Source organism: Mustela erminea, chromosome X, assembly GCF_009829155.1.
Source record: "Mustela erminea isolate mMusErm1 chromosome X, mMusErm1.Pri, whole genome shotgun sequence".
In the NCBI taxonomy this organism is placed as follows: domain Eukaryota; kingdom Metazoa; phylum Chordata; class Mammalia; order Carnivora; family Mustelidae; genus Mustela; species Mustela erminea.
The window spans coordinates 66,054,901-66,080,086 of NC_045635.1; the positions used below are offsets into that span (position 1 = coordinate 66,054,901).

The 25,186-nt window shown below is 34.7% G+C and overlaps 1 protein-coding gene across 9 annotated transcripts in view; it reads left to right on the top strand.

The window, feature by feature from the left end:
* The first annotated feature begins 11,341 nt into the window (after window positions 1-11,341).
* Window positions 11,342-25,186, top strand: part of GPR174 (G protein-coupled receptor 174) — a 73,675-nt gene continuing 59,830 nt past the window's right edge. For 7 of the 9 annotated variants that reach the window (XR_004282601.1, XR_004282603.1, XR_004282602.1 and 4 more), the window contains exon 1: window positions 11,671-11,812. The gene's annotated coding sequence lies outside the window, so the exon portion shown is untranslated. Of the gene's footprint in view, window positions 11,472-11,670; window positions 11,813-25,186 lie in introns of those variants that run through there. The other 2 variants (XM_032331036.1, XM_032331037.1) reach the window with 2 other exon arrangements.

Below are 25,186 nucleotides of genomic sequence, written 5' to 3' on the forward strand. Positions count from 1 at the left end.
AAGTTACTTAAAAGTAAAAAGTTATACTTAATATAATTTATATATACTTATATATATATATATATACTTAATATATAGCTATATATTATATATAACTATATATAAGTATATATGTATACTTATATATACACTTAATATAACTTATAAAAAGTTATACTTAAAAGCTGTATAACTTAGAGAAAGTTACTTAAATTACTCTTTTTTTTAAAGATTTTATTTATTTATTTATTTGACAGACAGAGATCACAAGTAGGCAGAGAGGCAGGTGAAGCAGACTCCCTGCTGAGCAGAGAGCCCGATGTGGGGCTCGATCCCAGGACCCTGGGATCATGACCTGAGCCGAAGGCAGAGGCTTTAACCCACTGAACCACCCAGGCACCCCTAAGTTACTCTTAAGTTACTCTCTTAGCCTGGTTTTTAATCATAAAATGGGACAAATACTATCTAAAACGTAGGGTTGTTTGGATGAGTAAATAATAGAACAAATGTGAAATTGGTAGTACAGTGCTTAGTGGATTGCCAACTCTCTGGCCATCACTTTGCAAAAAAAAAAGTATTTTACTTAAAGAAGGAATAAGTATGTTTAGTATTTTAATTGGTAACTTGACAAAAAAATTAATTTAGGTATCCTATTTTTTAATGTATTTTAATTTGTTAATTGAAGCACTCTAATGTCTTATTGATGATGATGTGTTAATTTTGTGCAATCACTTAACAGCATAAAGCAGTTTGCAGATTATAGAGTGCTGAACAAATGCTAGTTATGATTAAATCAAATGATAACAATTTAAACTATAGAAAATTTGTAGAAAGGGAGAACCAGTGGTATTTAAAATTATAGGTCTGATGATATGAATATACATAGAAAATTTATTTTAATGATAATCTATATTGCATTATGCAATATTGTATATGAAACATAATAAACTAAGTTGAAATAGTAATTTTAGAATCATGAGGTAAACATTAAATGATAATGAAGCATTTATTAAAAAGAAAATTCTTTCCTCAAACAAATAATAGAAGCTCAAACTTTTCCTTTATTTACACTTTATTATTATTATTTTTAAAGGGTTATTTATTCCCTTTAGAGAGAGAGAGACACAGTGCACAATTGAGGGGAGGGCAGCAGGAGAGGGAGAGAGAGAATCTCAAGCAGATTCCCCACTGAGCATGGAGTCCTATACATGGCTCTATCCCATGATCCTGAGATTATGACCAGAGATGAAAGAAATAAAAGGCATTCAAATTGGCAAGGAAGAAGTAAAACTTGCATTATTTGCAGATGACATACTATACTGTCATATATACAACAAACCTGAATGACTCTACCAAAAACATACTAGAACTGCTAAATGAATTTTGTAAAGTTGCAGGATACAAAAACAGTGAGAAAAAAATCAACCTACTGAGCCACCCAGGTGGCCCACACTTTCATTATTAATTATTGTTATTATTATTTTGCCTCACAAGATCATAATTATTTACAAAAATAGGAGATTATGAAGAATAATTTACAAAGCCATGCCTCTCTGAACAGGGAAAACAGACTCCTTTTTATTAATCTTTTTAAAAAAAATTCCAATAGAGTTAACATAGTGTGTTATTTTAATTTCAGGTGTATAATATAGTAATTCAACAATTCCATGTATCAGCCTGTGCTCATCACAGTGCACTCCTTAATCTTCATCACCTACTTAACTTATTCCCCCACTAACCTACCTTCTGGTAACCATCAGTTTGTTCTCAATAGTTAAGAGTTTGTGTCTTGGTTTGTTTCCCTCTCTTTTTGTTCTTTATTTGTTTTGTTTCTTATATTCCACATATGAGTGAAATCATATGGTATTTGTCTTTCTCTAACTTATTTGACTTAGCATATACTTTCTATCTCAATCCAAGTCCTTGCTGATGGCAAGATTTCATTTTTTAAGGCTGAATAATATATATATATAAAATATATATTATATATTATATATAGTATTGTATTTTATTGTAACAATATTGTATATTGTATATATGTAATTATATATATATAATATATATTTATAATAGTATATATGTATACACCACATCTTCTTTATCCATTCATGAACCGATGGATGTTTGCACAGTTTCCATAATTTGGCTATAGTAAATAATGGTGCAATAAACATGGTGGTCCATGTATCCCTTTGAATTCATGTTGTATTTTTTGGGGTAAATATTCTGTAGCACCATCATTTAATGATAGTGTAGTTCCTTTTTAATTTTTTGAGTAAACTCTCTACTTTTTTCTACAGTGGCAATACTGGTTTGCATTCCCACCAACAGTTATCTTGTTTACTGCAAAAAACAGTTATCTTTACATTTTTACCTGTAAAGGTAAAAATGACCTTTACAGCATAAGGTCATTTCTTATTCTTTTTTATTTTAGCACTCTGGTGTAAGGTGGTATCTCATCATGGTTTTGATTTACATTTCCCTGATGATGAGTGATATTGAGCATCTTTTCTTGTGTCTGTTGGCCATTTGTAGATCTTCTTTGAAGAAATAGATATTCATTTATCTGCCAATTTTTAATTACATTATTTGGCTTTTGGGTGTTAATTTGTAAAAGTCTTTCATATATTTCCATACTAACCCTTTATTGGATATGTCACTTGCAAATATTGTCTCCCATTTAGTAGGTTGCCTTTTCTTTTATTGATGATTTCCTTTGCTGTACAAAAGCTTTTTATTTTGTATAGTACTGATAGTTTACTTTTGCTTCTATTTACTTTGCCTCAGAAGACATATCTAGAAAAATGTTCCTACACCTGATACCATAGAAATTACTGCCAGGGCTAACTTCTAGAATTTCTATGGTGTTAGGTCTCACGTTTAGGTTTTTGTTTTTGTGTATGATGTAAGAAGGTGGTCCACTTTCAATCTTTTTCATGCAACTGAACAGTTTTCCCAACACCATTTGTTGAAGGACTCTCCTTTTCCAATTGGATATTCTTTACTGCTTTGTTTGAGATTAACTGACCATATAGTTGTAAATTTCTTTCTGAGTACTCTATTCTGTTAGGTTGACCTATGTATCTATTTTTGTGCCAGTATGATAGTTTTCATTACTACAGCTGTGTTATATTACTTGAAGTTTGAAATTGTGATACCTCCAACATTGCTTTTATTTCTCAAATTTGTTTTGTCAATTCATGGTCTTCTGTGGTTTCATATAAATTATAGGATTTTTGTTCTACTTCTGTGAAAAATGACATTGGTATTTGACAAGGATTGAATTAAATGTGTAGATTGCTTTGGGGAGTAAAGACATTTTAACAATTGCTCTTCCAATCCATGTTCATAGAATATATTTCTATTTCTTTGTGTCACCTTGAATTTCTTTTATCAGTGTTTTATACTGTTCAGAGTGAAGATCTTTCAACTCTTTGGTTAGGCTTATTCCTAGGTTATGTTGTTTATTTGAGATTTTTCTTGCTCTTTTAGGTAGGCTTCTATTGCTTTAAATTTCCCTCTTAGAACCACTTTTGTTGCATTCCAAAGGTTTTGGACCATTGTGTTTTCATTTTCATTTGTTTCCATGTAATTTTAGATTTTTTTTTGATTTCTTGGTAAACACATTCACTGTCTAGTAACATGTTATTTAACCTCATATTTTGGGGAGTCTTTCCAGATTTTTTCTTATGTTTGAATTCCAGTTTCATAGCGTTGTGGTCAGAAAAGATGTGTGGTATGAATTCATTTTCTATTTATTGAGACTTATTTTGTGCTGTAATATGTGATCTATTCTGGAGAATCCTATGTGCACCTGAAAAGAATGTGCATTCTATTTTAGGAAGACATATTCTAAATATGCCTGTCAAATCCACCTGGTCCCATAAGTCATTCAAAGCCATTGTTTCCTTGTTGATTACTGATTGGACTATCTGTCCATTGAAATAAGTATGATATCAAGGTCCCCTATTATTGACACTTGGAACATTCTCCAGAGTAGATCACATATTAGGTCACAAAACAGGTCTCAACAAATATAAGAAGATTGACATCAAACCACACTTTTTTTTTTAACCCTAAGGCTCTGAATCTGGAAGTCAACAACAACAAAAACATCTGGAAAGTTCTCAAATACATGGAAGTTAAACAGCATGCTACAAAACAATGAATGTGTTAACCAGCAAATAAAAGAAGAAATTTAAAAAGAACAATGAAACAATGAAAATGAAAACACTGTGCTTCAAGATCTTTGGGAGGTGGATGGGGTATGGGCTAAATAGGTGATGGGGATTAAGGAGTTAAGGAGTTCACTTGTTGTGATGAACAGTGGATGTTATATGGAAGTGTTGAATCACTATATTGTTTACCTGTAACTAATATTAAACTGCATGTTAACTAACTGGAATTTAAATAATTAAAAAAATCCCTTATTATTACTGTTTTACTATCACTTTCATTATATTTGTTTTTAACAGCTTTATGTATTTGGGTGCTCCCATGTTGGATGCATAAATATTTACAATTGTTATATGTTCTTGTTGGATTGTCCACTTTATTATTATATAGGGTCCTTCTTTGTCTCTTGTTACAGTCTTTGTTTTAAAATCCATTTTTTCCGATGTAAGTATTGCTACTCCAGATTTCTTTCCATTTTTTGGTAAGATTTTATTTATTTATTTGACACAGAGAGAAATCACAAGTAAGCAGAGAGGCAGGCAGAGGGGGAAGCGGAAGCAGGCTCCCTGCTGAGCAGAAAGCCTGATGTGGGGCTCAATTCCAGGCCCCTGGGATCATGACCTGAGCCAAAGGCAGAGGCTTTAACCCACTAAGCCACCCAGGTGCCCCATGCAGCTTTCTTTTGACAGCCATTTGCATGGTAATTTTTTCTCCATCCCATCAGTTTCAATGTGTAGGATTCTTTAGGTCTAAAATAAATCTCCTGTAGGCAGCATTTTGATTGATACTTTTTTTTTAAATCCATTCTGTAACCCTATGTCTTTTGATTGGAGCGTTTAGTCCATTTACATTCAAAGTAATTATTGATAAATATGCATTCAGTGCCATTTTATTATTTGTTTTGTGGTTGTTTCTGAAGACTTTTTCCTCATCCTTTCTTGTCTTACTCTCTCTCTCTTTTTTTGTTTTCTTTAGTGATATATTTGGATTTCTTTCTGTATTTTTCTTTGCATGTGTATTATTGGTTTTTGATATATGATTACCATTAGATTTTTATATAACCTCTTCTGTATATAGCAGTTTATATTAAGTTGATAGTCATTTAAGTTTGAACCCATTCTTTTCTCCTCTCCTCCTTAAATGTTAAGTATACATGTCTTAGGTATACCATCTTTTGCTTGGTGACTTTATTGAGTGACTTTTTTTTTCTTTTACAGAATATTCATTTTTACTGCTTTTGTATTTCCTGCCTTCTTACTATCACTTTTGGTCTCTCCTTTCTACTCAGAGTCTCCTTTAATATTTCTTTCAGGGCTGAATTAGTGGTCACAAACTCCTTTAGTTTTTTGCTTGTCTGGGAAACTTTTCATCTCTCCAGTCTTTGTGGATCAAGTATTCTTGGCTGCAGATTTTTCCCATTCAGCACTTTGAATATATCATGCCACTTTCTTCTTACAAAGTTACCACTAAAAAATCTGTTGATGGCCTTATGGGTTCTCCTTTGTATGTAACTGTCCTTTTTTTTTTTTTTGTCTTGCTTCTTTTAAAATATTTTCTTTATCCTACATTTTCCCTGTTTAGTTACAATATGTCTCAGTGTGTATCTGCTTTTGTTGATTTTGTTGGAGGTTCTCTGTGCCTCATGGACCTGGATATCTGTTTTCTCCCCAATTTTCAGCTATTATTTCTTCAAGTATATTTTCTGCCCCCTTTTCTCTATCTTTTTCTTCTTAGATCCCTATAATATGAATGTTATTATGTTTGATGAAATCTCTGAGTTTGGCAAGTTTATCCTCATTTTGCATAATTCTTTTTTCTCTCTTTTGTTCAGCTTGATTACTTTCCATTACTGTCTTCTTGGTCTTTAATTCATTCCTCTTCTTCTTTCAGCCTGCTGTCCATACTATCTAATGTGTTTCTCATTTTGTTTATTGAATCCTTTATCTCTATTATATATATATTTTTCTTTTTGGTAAGGGTTTCACTGATGCCTTCCACTCCTTTCTTCATCCAGTGAGTATCTTTATAATCATTGCTTTCAATTCTCTATTGGGCATGTAATTACATCTGTTTTTGTAGATCTCTGACTGTGGCCTTGTCCTATTATTTCACTTGGGAAAAATTCCTCTGTTTTCTCATTTTTGTCTAAGTCTCAGTTCCTGTTTATACGAATTAGGAAAATCAACTATATCTGTTCTTGAGGGCAATGGATTTATGCAGAAGAGTTCCCATATTCAGTGTAGTGTCCTTAATTCCCTAGGGCTAGGTGTCTCAGAGTGTGGACTCTGCTGATTTATCCTGGTTGCTTTATCTTTCAGTAGTCTGCAGAAGCTTTATTTGCCTATTGTGTGCAGAGTTTGGTCCCTGACCTGAATATGGTGAGTTTTAAGAAGGTGTGCTGTGGTCTGCCTGTAAAATAATACCTGCTGCCACCACCTCTGGAACCATGTCCCTGCAAAATTCCCAGGAATTCTGGGGGAAGGGTTACACCACTCTTTACTTACACAAGCATGACTGGGAAGAGAAGGGTAGTTCCACTGGAGTGAAGGGGATATAGTCTTGGTGTAAGCAAGTTAAATAGCAAGCTTTGTAGTCTTGCTGATTTCTGCATGTGGCCCTGTGCTTATTCTCAAGGGAGAGAAAGGGAAAGCTGCCTCCCAGTTCCTTCATTACCAGAGGGGTCTCTCTGTGAATACTACCTCTTTGGTACATACACTGAAATAAGTAAATAACCTCCCCATTGTGTGCCCCAGGTTCTTTTCAGATTGCTGTTTTCATGTTGTATCTTCACAGCCTGTTTGCCCTGCTTTCTCTCCAAGAGCAGACCAAATGTTCTTTATGTTATCTTGGAGTCAAGCCCACCAACCTTTAAAATTGCAATCTTTAAGCACACTTGGTTGCCAGAAGTCACGAATTCATTCCCTCTTGCTTTCCAAGCCAATCACTATGGGAATTGCTTTTCCCCGTGCACCACCCTTGGGTTTGTCTCTCTCTCATCTTTCTCTATCACCATGGCTGCATCCCCACTGCAGGGACTACAATCTATTTCCCTACCAAACTGCATTTCTGTACTTCTTACCTTCTTCGATATGGCCTCTTCTCTACCTTTAGTTGTGGAGTTTGTTCTGGCAGTCTTCAGGTCAATTTCTGAGGTATTTAAGATGATTTAATACTTATCTAGTTGTATTTATAGGAGCCTAGGGTCCTCCTATTTTGCCACCATCTTCCCCTATTTTTTTCCCACTTTAATATATTTTACATTTCAAAATTACACTACCAAGAAAATATTTATAAATTGTCTTGACCTGTATTTCTAATTTGAATGAGCTTAAACATTTTTTTCTTTTTAAAGTAGATCTACATCAGTCAAATGTCCACCCCTTTTATGTATAAAGGCAGAAGCATAGAATGCAGCTTTTGAGTTTATTTGATATTTGATCTTTCCTCTGTAACTAAGACAAAGCCTTGATACAGATGATACAATTGTGAACAAATTACCCATATCATTAATGCCATGAGATACTAGCCAGATAGAAATGACTTTGGTGAGAACATTGTCTTAAAAGTCAAGAAACCTGGGTTTAAGTCCAAGATTTATCATTAATTCACTATGAAACATGAATCCAGTCCTTCTCTCTTACATTATTCATCCTTAAAATTAGAGCTTAGACTAAATCATCACTCATATTTCATTCGGTTCTGATATAGTGTTCTTATCTGACCAATTTGGAGTGGAATTTAACAATGTTCCTTTGGGGATATTAATTTGATTCTAATTGGGCTAAAGTTCCTTGATCTAAATAGGAATGATAAGTACAGTCTAGGTCAGGAAATTTTACTACCAGGTATTTTATGTCATAATACATGAGGATTGGCTCCTATGAGTTCTTATTTGGGACAGCCAGCTGAAACCACAAGACTGATATGTCCATGCCTAGACCTTACTTGGTGGAAGCAGACAGGAAGAAAATGAAGATAATAAAAGGTGGGCCTATACAAAACAGCAAAATTTATGGGCTTTTAGAAATCTGAAAATATATCTTTCTGTTCTGGGCTTATTGAAGTCCTGCTATTCTTTTTTTAAATTTATTTATTTTTTATTTATTTTCAGCATAACAGTATTCATTATTTTTGCACCACACCCAGTGCTCCATGCAATCCGTGCCCTCTATAATACTCACCACCTGGTACCCCAACTTTCCACCCCGCCCCCACCACTTCAAACCCCTCAGATTGTTTTTCAGAGTCCATAGTCTCTCATGGTTCACCTCCCCTTCCAATTTCCCCCAACTCCCTTCTCCTCTCTAACTCCCCATGTCCTCCATGCTATTTGTTATGCTCCACAAATAAGTGAAACCATATGATAATTGACTCTCTCTGCTTGACTTATTTCACTCAGAAGTCCTGCTATTCTTAATTGGCCCAGCCCAATCTCTCATTCTCCTGGAAGTCTTGCCTGACTTGTACCCTGAAATTCCATTCCTTATCCAAGCCTCCCCCTCTCCCCCCAGCATCTCTGACTTCTGTAAAATCTTGCAGCAGTAGATATGACATTTTTAGGTCCTTATGACATGTATGTTGCCTTATATTTGAGGCATCTACATAATGTCTTATCTGCTTAACCACATTTTAAAACATTGTCCTTTTGTTTACCATCAGCTCTCTCCTACTCTTTTTTTTTAATTAATTTTTTATTTTTTATAAACATATATTTTTATCCCCAGGGGTACAGGTCTGTGAATCACCAGGTTTACACACTTCACAGCACTCACCAAAGCACATACCCTCCCCAATGTCCATAATCCCACCCCCTTCTCCCAAACCCCCTCCCCCCAGCAACCCTCAGTTTGTTTCTCTTCATTCTTTCTTCTTCAGCTATATTTGATTACTGGCCTTCATTTGGCAGTTACTTGGTAGATGTTTGCTGAATGAAGTTAAGTCAGAGTGAAGGGAGAAAGCACCAAAATAAATTCAAGACACAGGAAAAATAGGAAAATTTTCTTTAAATAAGCAAATAAAACATTAATGCCCTATTCTGCCAGACTGTGAAGTACAGAATAAAAAGATACAACAGGAAGAATGAATTGTGATCTGTTGTCAATATATCTGACTTAATGCAATCATAGATTAATTTGACTCTTTCTCCTATATTTACTACAATTGCTGAGCACTATTCTCACCATAGCTAGCTAGCTTAGTGCAAAATCATTAAATGTTGTTCTTGTAATTCAGTTTTATGTCCTGGAATCTTTCCATTTTTCTTTTATATCCTGCTCCCACCATCTATTCTCAACTTTCTAATTCTAATAAATTCATTCACACCAAAGTTTTCAAATAAGTATATTTCTAAGTGTCAGGATTTGAAGATAAAGACTCAGGAAGAAGGAAATGCTTGCCTCCAAAGGACTTGTGTTTCAGACATTAGTAAAGAAAATATTTTGAGGCAAATAGTTCTACAGATGCTTCCTATAATATACTGTGAATGTATGTTCTGGTATGAGGCTTGACCTGCATTAATATATTTCTTTCTTCCATGGTCTATATGAAAAGTTCCCTTGCTTTGGTCTAAAATACTACTTAAGTCTTGGAGATTGCCTTCAGTTTTCCCTTGTTCATCTCTCAGGGATCCTGCTGATGAGGGAGCAGAAGCCTGGCTGAGGACAAAGCAAAAGCTGGCACCTTGCACCCCCTCTCCACGCGCTCCCCTAGGTAATATGTGTGACATTCCTCAGGCACCCCTGGCTGCCCTAAAAGAAAAACAAATAGTTAACTTGCAGAGATCACAATCCAACAAGACAGGAGTCCCCCTCAGTTTACAAATGTCCTAGTGATTTACAACAAAGCAGCTATCTTATCAATAGCTCAATTTCCAGAGACGAACAACTCAGTTCCTCAAGCCCTAATGTCGCCCTCCCTTCTATAAATAAAACTGAAGGAGGCTGAAGTGGAAGGAAATTAAATAAAGTTAAATTTCTTCTAAACCTAAATCTCACTAATAAGGACACTTGATAGCAGGAATGTGACATTCCACCAGGAAATTCCCAATTGTCTTCATGCTAGTGCAACATTAAAGGGAAAAATGGCCTTGGCTTGATAGTAACCAGGCCTTCAATATCCTGACAGTCTCTTTACCATGATAGCCCTTCTGAACACCCCTTTTGTCCTCACCTACCCAACTCCTGTGTATATAATCATCCACTCCTCACATCCCCGGAGGAGCAGCTCTTTCTGCCCATGGGTCCTGTCCCCGTGCTTTAATAAACCACCATTTTGCACCAAAGATGTCTCAAGAATTCTTTCTTGGTCATCGGCTCCAGTCCTCACCCCACCGAACCTCACCTATGTTCTAGAACTTCGTCACTGCTGCCGGTGGTGATATGTTAGGTGTCTAATACAGTGTGGTGCTGGTTTCTAGAGCTCTGAGGCTACTTGGAACCCCATCTTCAATAAGCTGTGGCTAAGGGTCTGGGCTGCAGGAAATCATGTTCTTTTCACCCAATTATCCCTAACTATGGAGAGGAAATGGGAGTTTACTTGCACTTCCTAGCCCAGGACCCTGGGAAGAATGGGGAGTGGGTGAACAGGAAGTGGGAGGTTAGTTAGGTATCTTCAAGTTTTTCTTAAAGAGTATTTATTTTAATATTGGGCTTAAAGGTCTACACATCTAAGAATACCCTAGGCAGAGGTCATTCCCACTTTGAACTCTCCTACTAGGAGCTACCTAAGGGCAACTTTAGGTAAGGAGTATCTACCTTGGTACCTCAACACTACATATATGAGGGTCTGAGAGAAAAGATCACAGTGAAGATTGCAGTGGCCTACTCTCTGTGAAAGTGGGAGGTTAGGGTACCAGGTGGTGGGTATTATAGAGGGCACGGATTGCATGGAGCACTGGGTGTGGTGAAAAAATAATGATACTGTTATGCCAAAAATAAATAAAAAATAAATTAATTAATTTAAAAAAAAGTGGTCAGAAGGTAGATAACTTCTGCAAAAGGCTCCATAAACAAACAGGCCACCTATTGTCACAAACTCAAAGCTTAGTGCAACCACAAGATTAGAAGACAATGAACAATGAACGGTGGTCCTATAAATAGAAACAAGGGTTTCTTTGCTAAGTGTGAAGTTTAGCAGGCGTTATGTACAGCCCATAGCATAGCTCTGCATCATTAATCAGAGAGAGAGAGAGACTGAGTACCAGCGAGCTTGCTAGCTCAAGCTACCTCCTGGAAAACGGAAATGTTCAGTGTGCACAGAGGCTTGCATATTTCACTCTGACATCTCACTACCATTTTTTCCAACATGGTAGTGGTTAGGTAATGCTGAAGGTTTTTTTTTTTTCCCTTTGCTATCTTCATTTTTTTTTTGGCTTTTTAAAATTTTGTTTTCTTTTTATTCTTCTCCCCGCTCCTTCTGTACCTCCCTCCCTCTCCCCTTTTCTTTTCTTTCTCTTACTTTTTTTCCTTCCTTTTTCTCTTTCTTCTTTCTTTTAGTCTTTATTTCCTTTTTTTTTTTTTTTGGTAGTGAGAAAGAATTAGATTGTTTTTTTCTCAGAACAGGGAGCTAGAATTTATGTATATATCAGTAGCATCCTTGTTGGAGTTGTTGTCGCTTGAATTCTTTGGAGATCTCTGGAGAAAACAAAGAAACTGAAACGGTAGGCTCCTTTTTTAATGAATATTTAGATCTTATCTGAGTCTTTTACTGTTAATATCTAGAATTGGTCTCTTCATACCAGATTCTGGATAACCTGTCAGTTCTAAGGGTGGTATGTATATCATGAACATGGACCATCCTAGTATGTCATTTCCTTAGTACTTTTACCACCACCACCACCAACAACAACAAAAACAACTATATATGTATACATACAGTTGGCCACTTAATGTGGGAGGGGGAGTAACTTAGAATAGGAAGAAATTAAGTTTGACATGGAAAGATTTTTCCTAATGTGTTTCACTCAATTGATATTGAATAAAATATACCCATGAACATTCATAAATTAACCAACTTTGTATTAAGAAGATTCACTTGCAGAATGTGCAGAATATTTTTTATCTACTCTTTGTTACCACTTTTTGGAGGTGATATTTTTATCTACTAAATGATTAAAATGGTAAGGTTTCTGTTAGTTTCAAAATGAGCTTGTGATTAAAAAACAAGAGCTATAATGTCTCAGGACCTTTACTAATATGAATGCATGTTCTAATCAGCTTGTATAAGTTACATATTTTTACTAAAAATGTGAATTGTAGTTAAATGTAGAGATTCTGCTTTCAAAGAATGCTCTGCAGAACAACAATGACAACAAAACACAATTAAAATGAGAGAAAAGAAATAAGAAGACAAGATATATAGATGAGCTGTATCTATCAGAATAATCAGTACATAAAAGAAATAACAATGAGCTAAATGATTTTAGGTTAAATTTACATCTTTAGATACACATAATTAACTTATTTTGACAAAATGTAAGTAAATACATTTTGTATTTAGTAGTTTCCTGGTTTGCATTTTTTTTCCTCTTTTGTGCTCAAGTAGAAATATTGAGGAAGGTGCCTTCTAACTTTAAACCAAATGATGGGGTTATTAGTAGCATGGAACTGTTAGGAGATGCATTTAGAGATTATGAAAAAAGAAAGGGTAATTAAAAAAAAAAAAAGGATGGATTTCCAACATGATCCATGATGAAATCTCAAATGAGTTTCCTGCTCCTTTCTCTGCTCTTAACAATGGTGTGCATGGACGTTATATTAGTTTTTCATTATTTTTTACATGGACTTCATTTTATATTGCTTGGATCTTTTTAGCAAAGAAAAAAGGTAACTTTTATTCAACTAGAGTTACATTTGTTAGAGAGCTTTGTATCATTCAGCAAGAAGTATTTCTTTCCTTCAGCTGCTATAAATATCAGGTATTGTGGTAAAGGTATTGATTTTATAGATGGGAATCAAGTTTTTCAGCTGAATGAAAGATTCTACCAGCCACACTAGCAAATACCTGGATCACATAAAAACCATCCTTCAAGAAGTTTGTGTCGGAGGGTTTTTTTAATTATAGAAAATATTCTTTGCACTTTTAAACACTTGTACTGATCTATTTTGCTGTATGTTTTCAGTATTATTTCTGTGAGACAGAAATCATCTAATATACCTATTCTGTTTGGGCTGGTACAATATGGTACTGAATATTGTAAAGGTGAATAAATACAAATGGGACATTGACTCCTCCAAAAAATTCACTGAATTTTCACCTAAAGACCCTTAAGAATGAATGAATTCCATTTTCCCCCTTTGCACTAGGTGACTGAAATGAATAGGAGAAAGAAGCATGCTTTCTACAATCCTCTCATAGACAGTTTCGGCATTAATCAGATACTCAGAGTAAGAAAGGGAATTTAACTCTTTCTTCTGAACCCTATCTAATTCTGAAAGAGGGGACCACAGATAGTGCTGTTTCCCTTGCCCTTTAAATTGACCTCCCAAAAGCCTTTTTCTTGTGTCATAAGTCTAGAGAATCAGTCTGCAGACACTGAGACAAAGAAAATGGTCAGAAACAGATTCAAATCCTTTCACTGATGGGAGAAATGGAAAACATCTAAGATTATTTTATGCTTGAAAAATAGAATACACTCACAGTTTTCGTTTTACGGTTGGAAAAACTGAGGCTCAGATAATTGAAATGACTGGGCCAAGTACTTCTATGAGTCTGTGACAGAGAAAAGGCTACAACCTACATCTCTGACACCTCATCCAGTGCTCATTTCACTTTTTCTTACTGTTTAACAAGGCTTGAGGATTAAGAGAAGCATGTATTATTCATTGGGAAATGTTAAAATGTGTCATTTAGAAATCACTCAAGAATAAAGGGGGCACTTTTCAGGGTTCTTCCAAGGACCTTACAATATAACAAATTTTGTTTTGCTGGGATCTAGCACTGCCACTGTTTCCTTGCAAGAGTAGGAGGTAATTATTCTACTATGCCCATAGGAAAGAAAAAAAAAACCTAAAATGAAAATGAACATGCACAATGTTGCAAAGTTAACACAGTCCTGGCCATGTACTTGATATTTATGTGCTATATCATATGCCAAGGCAATGTTTGGCCAAGCTCTAAGACAAGAGAAAGTACTCAGGAAGTCCTGAGTTCTAGGAGATTCCACGTTTGAGTAGAGTCAAGATTATAGGGTAAGCATAAAGGCAAAATAGACTTAGAATAAAGTGTGAAGAAGTTAATATAATAATTTGTGGTATGTGAATCCACAAGAGGATATAGTCATTAGTGGCTTGACTATTACTGCTTATTGTATAACATCATGATATCTGGGATTTGAAAATTAAAGTGAGTTCTCTTGATACAGTCATTGAAAGATAATCCAGACAGGAGATTGTGCTTCAGAAGAATAACTTTTACTTGTAGCAATGACTACATTAGCATAAGCTGCTACAAATCAAGATGTAGACACAGTTCCTGAGAAATAATCAGAAGTACAGGTTTTGGACTAAAACCAAGTTTGTATAGATGCTGGAGATGGATATGGGTCAAGAAATTCACTAAATCTCATTAGCTAGTGAGGAAACAAATGCTTAAACCATTGCTCATGATTATTTGGCAAATCACGATAAGAATGGCTCCTGCTCAGAGCATGAGCCTAGCCTTCAGTTTCAACTGTATCTTGGACAGCATAATTACTATCTCGTTAGGTTCCTAAAATATATGCAAATGTCAACCATTAACTCAAAAAGCCCTTCAATTCCTTTCCTACTTCTTGACAATGCATTTGTTTTTCCAACAGTTTTTGCTCAATGTCACACTGTTTATGGAAGGGAATGACAAGGTTTCCTCCACATTCTCAGCAACAGAAGAAAGCATTTAATTTTGTTATAATTATAAATATTTAGCTAGAATTATTTTCAGTTCTACTTGGCAGGTCACATAAAGGTATTTCTATAAAGCTAACAACATATTACTAATGTTTCTTTTTAAAAAGTTTTTATTTAAATTTCAGTTAGTTAACATACAGCTTAATAACATATAGCTTAATATACAATTTAGTGATTCAACATTACTGTACAACACCCTATGCTCATCACAACAAGTGAACTCCTTAATCCTTGTGTCGTATTTTACCCATCCCCACCACTCACCTCACCTCTGGTAACCATCATTTTGTTTTCTATAGTTAAGAGTCTGTTCCTTGGTTTGCTTCCCTTCCTATTTTTTCCTTATGTTCCTTTGTTTTGTTTCTTAAATTCCATATATGAGTGAAATCAAGTGGTATTTGTCTTTCTTTGACTGATTTATTTCACTTAACATGATATTCCTTAGTTCCATGCACATCATTGCAAATGAAAAGATTTTATTCTTTTTATGGCTAAGTAATAATCCATGGTGTGTGTGTGTGTGTGTATGCATGTGTGTATTCATTGGTAGACAAACACTAGGGCTGTTTTTATAATCTTGCTATTATAGATAATGCTGCTATAAATATCGGAGTGCATGTATCCCTACAAATCAGTATTTTGTATCCATTGGGTAAACACCTAGCAGTGCAATTGCTGGATTTTAAGATAGGTTCTATTTTATCCTTTGAGGAACTTCCGTACTATTTTCCACAGTGTCTACACCACATTGCCCTTCTATGAAGAGGGTTCCCCTTTCTCCACATCCTCCCCAACACCTATTGTTTCTTGTGCAGTTGGTTTTTACCATTCAGACTAGTGTGAGGTGATATCTCATTGTAGTTTTGATTTTCATTTCCCTAATGATCAGTGATGTTGAGCATCTTTTCATATGACTGTTAGCCATTTCTATGTCTTCTTTGGAAAAAAAAAAGTCTATTCATGTTTTCTGTCCATTTTTAATTTGATTATCCAATTTTGGGGTGTTTAGTTTTATAAATTCTTTATAGACTTTGGATACTAACCCTTTATCAGATACGCCATTTAAAAATATCTTCTTGCATTCCATACGTTGCCTTTTAGTTTTGACAATTGTTTCCTTCTCTGTTCAGAAGTTTTTTATTTTGATGAAGTCCCAATAGTTTATTCTTTGCTTTTGTTTTCCTTGCCTCAGGAGACATATCTAGGAAAAAACGTGTTATGGCTAATATCAAAGATGTTACTGCCTGTGTCCTTCTCTAGGATTTCTGTGGTTTCATGTCTTATATGCAGGTCTTTAATCCTTTCTGAATTTGTTTTTGGGTATGGTGTTAAGAAAACAGTCCAGTTTCATTCTTTTGTTTATTGCTGTCCAGTTTTTTCCCAACACCATATGTCGAAGGGACATTTTCTCATTGGGTATTCTTTCTGGCTTTCCTGAAGATTAATTAATTTACCATATAGTTGTGGGGTCATTTCTGGGTTTTCCATTCTGTTGATCTATGTGTCTGTTTTTGTGACAGTACCATACTGTTTTGATCACTACAGCTTTATAATATAACTCAAACTTTAGAGTTGTGAAGCTTAATTTAAAACAGAAAACGTTTCTGTAGTTTGCAATAATTGTCTTACTTTATTCACTTTTGTAACCAGAGTGGCTTTATTTACACATATTGACTTTGTTTATACATATTAATGTGACATCAATCAGAAATGTCAAGAAAACATTTCCTCCTACAGATTTTGAATTAAATGGGTGTTTAAAAAACACATCTGAAAAATAATAAATCGGTTTGTTTTTCACACATCATTTATTTTCTGACACACCATTTGGTCTGACATTTTCAAAATAGAGAAGGTACTCAAAATATTCAGGTTTTTTTAAAGATTTTATTTATTTATTTGGGAGAAAGAATGAGAGAGAGAGAGAACATGAGAGGAGAGAAGTCAGCAGGAGAAGCAGACTTCCTGCCGAGCAGGGAGTTTGATGTGGGACTCAATCCCAGGACTCCAGGATCACGACCCGAGCCAAAGGCAGTCACTTTACCAACCGAGCCACCCAGGTGCCCCAAATATTTAGTTTTAAAGAACCAACTCACATGTCACCTTAAGTCACCTAAAAATGATTACATACTCTAAGCAGTAAATCATTGCCATTAATGTCCTATAAATAAAGTGTAAGAATTATTTTATCATATAAATATAAGTCATTAACTTATAAGAAATATGTGGTAAGAGGTGAAAGACCTGTACTTTGAAAACTATAAAACACTGATAGAGAAATTGAAGATGACACAGAGAAATGGAAAGACATTCCATGCTCATGGATTGTAAGAACAAATATTAAATGTCTATACTACTCAAAGCAATCTACATATTTAATGCAGTCTTTATCAAAATACCAAGAGTCATTTTCACAGAGCTAGGACAAAAAGTCCTAAAGTTTGTATGGAACACAAAAGACCCCAAATAGCCAAGGCTATTATTGTTGTTGTTTAATCTCCCCCCGGCTCACTGCATTCTAAAATATTAGCAGATTTCTCATTTTTCTAAGAATATTGGGGTTAAATTTATGTGTTACTGATTTTTAATATTTCATAAAACTCAATATGATGAAGGAAAGTTTGGTCACTTGACCTAGCATTAGTCTTCTGTGGAAGACCTACTGAAAATAGAAATATTTCCACATCACACCATCTGGTACAGTAATTCCTTTTCCTCTGAAAGTCTATCACATCCAAAAGCTTATCAGGACTAAAACAAAAAATGATTTGTGATTAATTTCACATCATGAATATAATAAAACTAACCCAGAGATGATTTACCTAGCTGAGGCAGAGTGTGACTATGACAGAGAGTAAAGTGGCCAGTCTAGATAACCAATACAGAGGAATTAAGGAAAGTTGATTTGGGGCCTGAGTTACCCAGAGTATGTGATCATCAGTTGGATTTTGGGCTAGCTGTTTTTGTTCTGGCCAGTTGCTGAAAGGTCTGTTTGGTTGTGGAGGACTGAGTAAGCGTCACTCAATTCTGGACCATTAAATTTGATTAAGCAGAGCGCTATGAAGATATTTTTCAATTTATAGAGAGAACAGTGATGTTGTTCAGAATTCAGATATTATGACCTGCATCATATTTTACATAGAATTACTTATTAATAACCATCTTGGTTCTAAGTTAAAGTTGTAAGAATTTGCTATCTGTGTGTCTGAGCTTTTCCTAGGGAGGAAAAATTACTTGGGAAATTTAAAGCTGTGTAACCTCTGGGAATCAATAAATTTGAAAATCTCTCTGACACGGTTCAACTGGGTAGAGATACTAAGGTTTATTATCCTGGATTATAAACTACTTTCTAACTGGGACTTGGGCCGAGCATAGCTGTAGTGCAAGCCTAGGCTAAATCAATATCTAGAGAATATGGGCATGATGATTAATCATACTGGCTCTCCCCAAATGTTATGGAATCTCCAATATGTGGGATGCTTTAACACACTAAACAGAGATACATATTCCCCCAGACTTTTCAATTAGCAGCACATCTGGGAATTTGTTGAAAATATTTTGGTTACATATATAATTAAAATTGCTGGTGAACCACCATAATATACTGCTTTCCAAAGACTGTATCATGTTGTGTAGGAAATTTTAAGTCTAAAATCAGTGTTTTTATATTGGGCCAAGAAATATAAAGCACTTCTAAGAAATGTTTATCATTACATTATCTTTTTCTGTAAATTGTCAGCATATTTATTACAAGAGAATTAATTTATCTTCATATTTAAAAATTTGTCTTCAAATTAGTTTTAATTTTACATAACCTTTTTGTGATATGGAGTTATTTTTAGGTTTGAAAAATTCACTTTGGAATGTAAATTGGTTTTGATTTCCTTTGTTTTGTTCCTAAGCATGTTGACTTCATTTTCTTCATGGAGAATTCTGAATGTTTGGCCTTGGTGTATTCTCACAACTCTGGGAAGCCAATATGGTTTTTATAGCAAAGGGAAAATAATTAGAATTCTCCAATGTGATTTGGGGATTTATAAGTACATTTAGTCCTTCCCACCATGGAGTAAGGATCTACATGAAATTCTCAAACTTTTGGTTTTCTCTCAAAAGAACTTATACCCTATTCTAAAATGATTATCTTCTTAGTAATGATTCCAGAAAAAGGCCATAAGCATCTAAACAGCTACCTAGAATCTATCAGCTTTTGGTGCTTATATACTACTGGCTCTAACTTTGATTTTAGGTGTTCTATCATTAAAAAAGCAATAATGGTTCTTATTTATTGTGCACTTATGATGTACTGAGCACTGGGAAAGATATCTTACATTTTTATAATAACTCTATTATTTCCCCCATTTTATAGATGAGCGAACCAAAAATTAAGCAACTTGCCCAAAGTTGTTTAACTGTCTTGGTTGTGTTTGAAACACAATTCTATTTGTTGCCAAAGCTCTGTCCACTAAGCTGTACTGTGTGAAGATGATACAGTTATTTTTCACTATTTTGAGAATCAAGAGAATTCATAATAGAAATAAAATGCAACAATTTCAAAATAGGTTGTCCTTTTATTAGATTTAGGTTAGGTGGACTAAGAAATGGGGAGGAAGATTAAAATGGATAAAATGAGGAATAACAGATTTAAAAATGGGAATCATAGAAAACGTATATAAAATACTTTCTCTTTGACCAATGTTTATGGTGTTTACTATTTTTCAAGTGTAGTATGAGTAATAATAAGAGTCATATAAGATATAGCCCATACCCTTAGGGAGCTTATTTACTTGGGGAGGATAAAGTGGCACATATTAAGTCTGTACAAAAGGAATTTAGAAAAATGTATGACTTCATAGCACAGTTTGCTTTAAACAGGAAATCACCACTGTCATTCACGTTAAGCTGCTGAGATGCAAAAAAAAAAAAAAAAATCTCATTAAAGCTTTAACAAAATGTTTGTTTTCTTATGTTATACTAGTGTATGTTATGCTAAGTTTAGACCAAAGGTTCTGAATTCCAGATATAAGGCTATATCAGAGTAGGACAGAATGTGTGACTTTAGATGCAAGTTAAAATCTACACAAGGAAAAGGCTCAGAAGAAAATTATGCATAGAGAATCTCTAAAATACATACGGAAGAATAGATTAATTTATGTGTATGCTTATTTGTGTTTTCCAACTTCACTCTATATTAGTTATAGGGCATCTAAACTAGAAGGAAAACCATTAGATCCTTCACACAGAAAATTAAAGCTACACACCAACCATCAGAAGAGAGAGTGGATTGGTTTGGGTAGTATAGACATATTAATAAAATTTGTCTTTCCAATCCATGAGCATGAAATGTTTTTTTCCATTTTTTGCATTCTTTTAAATTTCTTTCGTAGATATTCTATAGTTTTCAGAGCATAGATCTTTCACCTCACTGGTTAATCACTTATGGTTTTTGGTCCCATTCTAAATGGAATCAATTCTTTGATTTCTCTTTCTGCTGGTTCATTATTGGTGTATAGAAATGCAACAGATTTCTGTATGTTGATCTTTATTTTTATTTGTTTATTTATTTGAGAGAGAGATAGGGAAAGAACATGACTGTATGGGGGAGGGCAGAGGGAGAGGGAGCCAGAGAAGGAGACTCCCCACTGAGCAGGGAGCCCTGTCTGGGGCTTGATCGTGACCTGAGCCAAAGGCAGACAGTTATCCAACCAAGTCACCCAGGTGCCCATTGATTTTATATCTTGTGACTTTACTGAATTTGTGTATCAGTTCCAGTAATTTTTTGATGGAGTCTTTCAGGTTTTCTACAGTATCATGCCATCTGTGAACAGTGAAAGTTTGACTTCTTCCTTGCTAATTTGGATGTGTTTTATTTCTTTTTATTGTATGATTGTGGAGGGTAGGACTCCCAGTTCTATTTTAAATAACAATGTAAGAGTGAACATCCCTGTTTTGTTCCCAACAGTAGAGGAAAAGCTCTCAGTTTTCCCCATCGAGGATGAAATTAGTGTGTTTTTTTTTTCTTCATATATGGGCTTTATGGTATTGAGTTATGTTCCCTCTATCCCTACTTTGTTTAGAGGTTTTATCAAGAACAGATTCTGTTTTTTGTCAAATGTTTTTACTGCATCTATTAAGGGATGATATTGTTCTTATCCATTATTTTATTAATGTGGTATATCACATCATTTGATTTGCAGATATTGAACCACCCCTGGAGTCCAGGAATAAATTCCACTTGATTGTGGTGAATAATTATTTTAATTTACTTTTGGATTCGATTTGCTAATATCTTATTGAGAATTTTTGCATCCATGTTCATCAGAGATATTGGCCTAGAGTTATTTTTAAGTGGGGTCTTTGTCTGGTTTTATAATCAAGATAAAGCTGGCCTTGTAGAAGGAGTTTGGAAGTTTTCCTTTCATTTTTATTTTTTAGAACAGTTTGAGAAAAATAAGTATTAACCCTTCTTTAAATGTCTAGTTGAATTCTCCTGGGAAGCCATCTGGTCCTGGATTTTTTGGGGGGGGGGAGATTTTTGATTACTGATTAAATTTTTTGCTGGTCATGTGTCTGTTCAAGTTTTCTATTTCTTCCTGTTTAAGTTTGGAAATTTGTACATTTCTAGGAATTTATCCACTTCCTCCAGATTGACCATTTTGTTGGAATGTATCTTTTCATAGTATTGTCTTATGATTGTATTTCTGTGGTGTTGGTTGTGAACTCTCTTCTTTCATTTGTAGCTTTATTTACTTGGGTCCTTTCTCTTTTCTTTTTGATAAGACTGGCTAGGGTTTTATCAATTTTATTAATTCTTTCAAAGAATAGTTTTTTGGGTTTTTTTTTTAAAGATTTTATTTATTTATTTGAGAGAGAGACAGTGAGAGAGAGCATGAGCGAGGAGAAGGTCAGAGGGAGAAGCAGACTCCCCATGGAGCTGGGAGCCCGATTTGGGACTCGATCCCGGGACTCTGGGATCATGACCTGAGCCGAAGGCAGTCGTCCAACCAACTGAGCCACCCAGGCGTCCCTCAAAGAATAGTTTTTATTTCATTGATTTGTTCTACTGTTTTTTGTTTGTTTGTTTCTATATCATTAATTTTGGCACTAATCTTTATTATTACCCTTATTCTGCTGGCTTTAGGCTTTATTTGCTATTCCTTTTTTATCTCCTTTAGGTATAAGGTTAGATTGTGTCTTTAAGGCTTTTATTACTTCTTGAAGTAGGTCTGTATTTCTATATACTTCCCTCTTATGACCACCTTTGCTGCATTCCAGAAGTTCTGGACTGTCATGTTTTCATTTTCATTTGCATACATGTATTTTTTAAATTTATTCTTTGATTTCCTGGTTTACCCTTCATTCTTTAGTAAGATTTTCTTTAACTTCCATGCAATCTACACATTTAATGCAATCCCTATCAAAATGCCACCAGCATTTGTCACAGAATTAGAACAAACAATCCAAAAATTTCTGTAGAACCACAAAAGACCCCAAATAGACAAAGCAATCTTGAAAAACAAAAGCAAAAGTGGAGACATCACAATTATGGACTTCAAGCTATATTACATAACTGTAGTTATCAAGACAGTATGGTACTGGAACAAACACAGACACAGAGATCAATGGAACAAAATCAAAAATCCAGAACTGGACCCACAACTCTATGGTCAACTAATCTTCAACAAAGCGGTAATTAATACCCTATGGAAAAAAATACAGTCTTTTCAACAAATAGTGTTGGGAAAACTGGGCAGCAGCACACAGAAGAATGAAAGTGGGCCATTTTTTTAATACCATGCAGAAAAGTAAATTCAAAATGTATGAAAGACCTAAATGTGAGACAGGAAACCATCAAAATCCTAGAAGAAAACACAAGCAGCAACCTCTTTCATCTCAGCTGTAGCAACTTATTACTAGATACCTCTCCAGAGGCAAGGGAAACAAAAGTAAAAATGAACTACTGGGAATTTGTCAGGATAAAAAGCTTTTGAAGAACAAAGGAAACAATCAGCAAAATTAAAATGTAACCTACATAATTCAAAAAGACATTTGCAAATGACATATTTGATAAAGGGCTAGTATCCAAAATCTATAAAGAATTTACCAAACTCAAAACCCCAAAATAAATAAACCAGTTAAGAAATGGGCAGAAGACATAAACATTTTTCCAAAGACGTCCAGATGGCTAAAAGACACATGAAAAGATGCTCAGCATCACTCATCATCAGGGAAATACAAATGAAAACCACAATGAGATATACCCCACACCTGTCAGAATGGCTAAAATCAAAATTAACAACACACACACACACACACACAAAAACCAGGTGTGGAAAAAGTGGAAACTTCTTGCATTGTTGGTGGGAATGCAAACTCTGTAGTCACTCTGGAAAACTTTATGGAGGTTCCTCAAAAAGTTACCCAATGACACAGCAATTACACTGCTAGATATTTATTAAGGACACAAAGATACAGATTTGAAGTGGCACACGCACCCCAATGTTTATAGCAGCATTATCAACAGTATCCAAATTAGTGAAAGAGCCCAAATATTCATTGATGAATGGATAAATAAGTCCTACACACACACACACACACACACACACACACACACACACACACACACACACAGAGGAATATTACTCAGCCATCAAAGAGAATGAATTCTTGCTATTTGCAATGACGTGGATGGAGCTAGAGTGTATTATGCTAAGTGAAATAAGTTAAATACCAGAAAGACAAATACCATATGATCTCACTCATATGTGAAATTTAAGAAACAAAACAAATGAATATAAGGGAAGGGAAAAAAAGAAATTGTTAAACAATTTGTTATACAATTTAGTATATGATTTATCATAGGTGATTTACTAAATTGTAAACTTCAGTCCAATTTTACCATATATATTACCTAACTAAAATTTAAATGAAAAGTTGAATTAAAAGAAGAAGAGAAAGTAGGTATCTACTTCTATTTGTGAATCATTTTTTTTCCCTTTGGAGCAAGGATTTGGAGTTACAGGATTCTTGTCACAGGTTCAGAATAGAATAAATGGCCATATTACAGAGAAAGATAATGGAATTTAACACACATACTTAAGTTTAGGACCTCAGCATTGTAACCATCTGACCTAATCAGCTACAGAACTCTGGGAAACAAACAGATACAAGGTTTAGGATAGTCTGTCTCCTGATAATGTTGGTTATTCTCCATGTCCTCCTGCTCTCTGCACCCTGGCCTCTATTTTTATGCTTTTTTATCCAAGAGGAAGTATAGGAAGGGTCTTAGGACATGAATCTCTAAACTCTGATCTAAATCATATTTTTAGCAGGCACTAATAAGAATCTGGAGCTTCAATTTGTGCTTTTTGGGAGCTAGCTAGGTACATAAACCTGAACAAGGAGGTAACCTCCATTTTTCAGTTTCTGTATTTGTGCAAATAGAGTGATTGAGGGCACCTCTCTCTCAGAGGTATTACTCAACATGCAGATACCAAATACATACTTCACATTACTTTCTTCAGAATTTTCCTGTAGAATTTGCAAAATGCCATGTGCAAATTTTAGATTCAAACTATACTGGGAAAGTTAAGTTACATCTGCCTATTTCCTTCAGCACATGGGACCATTGTGCTTGGTCCAGCTTTCACCTTAAAATGCTTATGAGGAGCAGAATTTTTATAAGGCTTAAGTTGAAAAAATGGGAGAGAAGTATGAGATTTATGAATTAGTGAAATCTCTGCTTTGAGAAAGGCCATATGGAATGCTCCAAGCACATTAAGAACCATGGTGGGTTCGTATGTTAAATATATGGTCAGCCTTCTATGGAGCTATTAATATAATATTATATAATATATATTATATAAATATATTCTACATATAAAACCATTAATATTTGGCATATTCAATTTAGCAATTGATTTCACTCATTTCTCTCTTGTTATGTGTATTGTGCCACTGCTGCCAGTATATAAGTTTTCAAGGAGAGAGGCCATTTCTCCTTTTTCTCTCCAGTGGCATCTAGCACAATAACTAGAGTTATTGTGGGAATAGATACATTTACAACAAGTTATTGTTCATCTCATCACTTAATTATTTTTTTCTAGACTGATCATTTAACAAACTGTAGGAGCAGTTCATATTGTGGGAAT